The sequence below is a fragment of the Carassius carassius genome, chromosome 29 (assembly GCF_963082965.1).
Source record: "Carassius carassius chromosome 29, fCarCar2.1, whole genome shotgun sequence".
Taxonomy (NCBI): domain Eukaryota; kingdom Metazoa; phylum Chordata; class Actinopteri; order Cypriniformes; family Cyprinidae; genus Carassius; species Carassius carassius.
The window spans coordinates 2,563,489-2,569,488 of record NC_081783.1 but is presented as its reverse complement, the minus strand read 5'-3'; positions in this window follow the sequence as shown (position 1 = coordinate 2,569,488).

The window sequence follows — 6,000 nt, the reverse complement described above, 5'->3', positions numbered from 1 at the left end:
GCGCTGCTGAGCACAGAGAAAATAGAAACCACATGGAGAAGAGTATGGAAGCTCTCCAAGGATTGAATAATTGGGCCATGCTCTTTCTCGCCGCGCTGTGTAGCTGATGGAGGCGTGAAATGTTTGTGCCTTGCTGACCAGTTGGTCAGCTCAATTTATTGTTTAGAGCCTTTCACAGTTTAGTCTGGCAGCGCTGTGAAAGGTAACTGTGGCGAGGAAGATTCAGTAAGAAACCTTGGGAAGAAACCAAGACTTTTAGCAAGACCAAATTTACCTACATTGCCCAAAATGTCTTTGCTGTCCTATTGTCCAAAAGATACATAAACATACATGAACAAACAATTGTGTCATTTAAAAAGGTGGGAGGTACAGAGACCGGTCAAAGCAATGCAAATATAAAAAACATTAATATTTGATATATGTTCTAAAAATGTTATGAGAGGAAACGCTCTGAGATCAACATTCTATTAACATCCTTACGATGTTATTTGTACTTCATGAACATTCCAAGAGCTACTCACTCAGCTCTGTGTATATGCTAATAGGGCAGAGAACGTCACAAATGGGCGGGACTTTCCCCGAGTATGACATCATAGTCGTGAGAAATCTGGAACTGCTCTTGTGGAGAAACTGTTTATGATTTATTGGGATTATAAAACAATGAGTGTGTGAATTTTTAACATTTATAGGCTGGATGTTTTCACACACTGCGGCCACACAACTGTGTTCAAACACCTTGTAAAAGTGATTTTTGCCTTCTGTGGCACCTTTAAAATAACATTCTAACCACAACATACATTTTTTTTTACATTCTTAGAATATTTAAAATAAATGCTCAAGAAATGTAATATTTTCCATGAAACTACAATTGTAGGAAATGTTTTGTAACCATTAACGTTGTAATCACAACAAGCGACCTGGGCTGTTTCCCAAAGCATCGTAAACATAGTTGGTAACACTTTAGAATACTGTTTCTTATACTGCATAACTAATAAGGAATTATTGAAGAACGTCAATAACTAATGAATTCTGTCATACCTACTGAAGAACTACTTAACTAGTTAGGGTTCAAGAAAAATAACTATGAAGTAACTACTAATGAGTAGTTTGAACTTGTTAGCCTATAATGGAAATTAAATATGCATTTTGTTTGCTTCTAAATGTTTAAGTTTTGATTATAAAATGTTTGTTAAATTAGTTTAAATGTGGGCAGTATGCATGTTAAAATTGAATAAAATATGAATTATCTGATAATTCTTTATTAATTACTAAAGGGTTCACTATAATTTCACTTTAGAAAAGGCCTGCTGTTTCAGGTTTGAAATAAGTCCTGCAGAATTATTTGATAATTCTTTATTAATTAATAATTGGTTTTCCTGTATTTTCACTTTTCCTCAGGCTTTGCATTACATAAAGAAATCGAATTAATGATAATGTGGTATATGCTGAGGAGGCACACATACAGTACTGTATATAAAATATAAAAACTAAGGTAATTATCGCAAGGCACTGGAGTCATGGTGGGGTTCCTATTGGAAGCTGATTTCTTACAAAACACTCACAAAACAATTCACTACATAGGCAAAACCTCTATAAAATGTATTGCATTTATTAATATTGCATTTTTATACTACTGCAACTGCTGATAACTTTTATCTGAAAGGGTCACAATTCAATGAAATTGTGTATAACTGTTCATTAGTAGTTACCTCATAGTTATTTTTCTTGAACCCTAACTAGTAATTAATAGTAGTTCTTCAGTAGGTATGACAGAATTCATTAGTTATTGATTAGCTAACTGTTACTTAACACAATCATAAAATTGTATTAAATCCTGATTAATTAACATATCTTCCTTAGTAGTTAACAGTAGTGAGTTAAGTGTTAATGAAAAATGACCTGTTAGTTAGTTAGTTCAATAATTCCTTATTAGTTATGTTGTAAAGTAAGAAACAGTATTCAAAGTGTTACCACATAGTTTAGTTAAGTTCACCCAAAAAAATGACAATTCTGTAATTAATTACTCACCCTCATGTTGTTCCAGACCCGTATAACCTTCATTCATCTTCTGAACACAGATTAAGATATTTTTATGGAATCTTAGGGCAAGTACTGTAATTAATGACAGAATTTTCAGTTTGGGTGAACTATACCTTTAAGTACATTGTAAATCCATTTGAAACCAATCAACTTATGCTTATGAATCTTTCGGGAAACAAAGACCTGGACATTTTAACATTTTTAGAATATTAAAAATAAACATTCAAATAACACCTTTAAATAGCATTCTAATCATGACAAGAAAACTGCACATTTTAACATTTTAGAAACATTTCAAAACAACGTTCCCACAATGTTTTTACAATCCTAATTTGTTATTTGGGACCCTATACTGGAGGTTTCTAGCCTGATTTCTTTTTTTTCTAGTTTCAGAACAAGATGTGCATAATGCAGTTTCAATTATTTGTTTATGTTTTCAGTTAACATCCTAACTGATTAACTAAGCTAACATATAAAAAATAATATATATAAATATATATCCTTTTTTCATACTAAATGGGAAATACTTTTCTTCTTTTAACCAACCAGTGAACTACGCAGCCAGGATTTTGGGTTATCAAAGACAGTGAAGGCTCTATATAAGCTTCAGAAATCTTTTAGATGAAGAAATCACATTTGACAAGGAGTTACATAAATACTAAGACTCGGACAGCCCTAAATGCTTTCCTACCTTTGTGTACGTGCTTGAAATAGCAGCAAGATTTTCTACAGAGCCATTGAATTCTTTGACGATCCAAGGGCCTTTGGGCTGAAAGAGAGACGTGCAGTTCCATGTTACTGAATTAAATTCTTCCTATGATTCGATTATCAACTCACACATTCCTACACACACACACAAGTGCATAGACATCCAAAACCTGCATTGCAATTAAATCCACAATAAACCATTTAAAAATGAGTCTTTCTTCATTTAATGAAAGACTACTGAGCAAAAACACACAGCTTTTCAATTGAGACCCGAAGGGGTGATGATAATGCAGCTCAGCTGGAGAAACCAGCACAAGCATGACTCTCAACAGCGCCCAGAAGACCACAGAGGGCAAATGATTCATTCTGTGAATCTATAGGAGTGTTGCTATGAGGCAGGATCTTCTGTGCATCATACTGAGATGCTGCAGCTAAAATAAATATATTACATAACACACTTTTACATGCTAGAATAGACCTTGACGTCCTGCAATGCATCATTCTAGACAGCATGTCATGAAAGTGTTGAAAAAGCATCAGTACTGGGATCAAGTGCGTGAATGTGTTTCTTGGTGTCTTTTGGTTCAGATTGTTTCCTGTATAAGCTACTTTGTTAAATAAAGCCTGATTGATTAATACTGTAATATTATAGGCAATGACCTCAAACGGTATTTAGATACTGAAGCCAGACTTAAAACGTACAAATGCATTAGAAAAATAAAATACACATATTGTATTAGTGCGAAAGGTATACTTTTCCAGAACTTTTTTTTTATCCATTATTTTAGAAGTTATGTATATACAAATGTTCAATTAGTTTAAGAGCTAACTCAACTATAGCTTTAATTTGCACTACTTCATAGCATGCATTACTGAAGAGATCTTTAGGTCTTCTTTTCCCATGTAATCCAATGTAATCCCATGTGGCCCGTGAACAACAGAATTCAAATTTCCTCTGTATAATTTATATATTACATGTAATATACAGTTCTAATAGAATAGATAATGGTAGATTATTTACAAATTGTAATAATTATTGTTAGTAACATGATCAATACTTTTGATCATGTACTGATCAATCAACTGATCAATTTGATCAATACTGATTACTTTTAGATTACTTTTGACCTTACTTGTTGATTTAAATCAGATAATCATGTACTATATTGATATAAAAAATACAATGAGAAAGAAAATATATTCCATTTGTTGTTCTACATGAAGTGCATTACATTACATAAAGGTTGCCCAAACTGGGGTAAAATTAACTATAAATTTAAAGTGTAAATAAATCATAATAAATAAATAAAACACACTTTATAATAAAGTAATAAAATTTTATATTTTATTTGTTTACCTGCATGCCATTTGAACATTTAACTGTGAGCATGCAAATGCAATCTTGATTATTAGATTATTAAAATCTCAGGAGCTAGGCGACTATATATAAATACATAAGTTCGTCTGACTAAAAAGTTTGTGAATCCCTTAATATATATATATATATTTTTTGTAAATCCAGTACTCAAATGCTGTGTGTCCTGTGACTTTGTTATTATAGTCACCTTACTGTAATTATAATATCATATTTTATATAATTATAAAGTGACTGGTCCACAGAACTGGAAGACTTTATATTAATTGCCATTATGGGTATAGTAATCAAAAAAAAGTAACTGCAGTCTGAATACTGGCTTTTTTGGATCCTTCCCATGCCCTTTCATGAATCTGTTTGGGAGTATGTTATGGACACAAGGAATAGATGGAGAGGTCATTTCGGTTATTGAACACAAGACTGAAGCCTGGGATCAAAAGAGGATGAAGATGACAAATGCCTTTGATGCTGATTGAAATATTTCAACTGCAAAATCAATTAACTGCATCTTGAAGTCATATCATTAGTATGCATGATGAGTTTGAACTGTGTTGCTGAGGACAAAACTATGGAGACAGTCGTCTACTGTCAGTCTCCCACTAACAAAATATTGACCAGGAAACGAGATGTATAATGCATTAGATAAAAAAAAAAAATACAGTTAGCTGAGGATCATAATGTGATAATAGCATAACACAAAAATGTTGCCGGAAACCTCACACCAGCTTCCCGGAGTTACAGAGTGAATCCTATTTCTTCAGCAAAAATAACTACTGAATGACACTATATTAGCGTCACCTTAATAAGATGCTTTCTGGCAGATTTGTAGAAGCCCATTTAAGCCACTACATAAAAAAATTAAGAAGGTAATTGGGATTTTTTTATCTCACAATTATTTTCTCGCAATTGCGAGTTTGGATTTTCTCAGAATTGCATGATATAAAGAAATAAAGTCAGAATTGTGAGATATAAACTTGCATGAACCTTTTTATTATGAACTTTTTTTCTTGCAATTGCGAGTTTGTATCGCACAGTTCTGATTAATATTCTTTACTCAGACTTGTGAGATATAAACTTGCAACTGTGAGTTAAAAGACCAGTTCGTAGGAAAAAATACAGATATTTTCTTGTGATTATGAGTTTATATCTCTTTTTCACAATTGCAAGTTTATATCTCGCAATTATGACTTAATTTCTCAGAAATCTGAGTTTATATCACGCAGTTCTGACTTAGTAACTCACAATTTCAACTTTATATCATGCAATTCTGGAAAAAAGTCAGTCACAGTTACCTTTTTTATTTTCTTACTCAGTGGCAGAAACAGGTTTCCATAGATTTGTGATTTGTCTTCAGTAAATGCATGAACTTCTTCACGTCTGTCATGCTTCTGCATCCTCAAAGCTTCTCTGTTTTAGATTAAATGTAGCAACACTGCAGAATCGAATGGCTAAAAATAGTCAGCTAAAAATGGTAGTTGTGATGCATGTATTTATCAACAACCTTCCTTCACAGTGACAGAAAAAGAGAAAACTAATATATCAGGCAGCAAAATTACACTGCTATGCATCTGAAATCAGCTGAATATTGTAAGGAGTGTTGCAAAGAGATTTGTCTGGTGGTCTAGTATTAGATTCGGCAAGCTCATAATCCGTTAAATTCAGAGAGAAGGGTAAGGTCATCTGCCACATTCATGAAGAGACAATTTACCCTCTCGCATCTTCTATCTGATTTGCATACATATATTCATTCGACATAAATAAGAAACAAGCAGCTCTTGATTTTTCTGTCAAGAATCCAGTTTAAATGCTTTGCCTGCTCTAATGCTAAACCGCAAGAGGTGCAACATCGCAATGTGTCAGGATTATACCAACTCGGA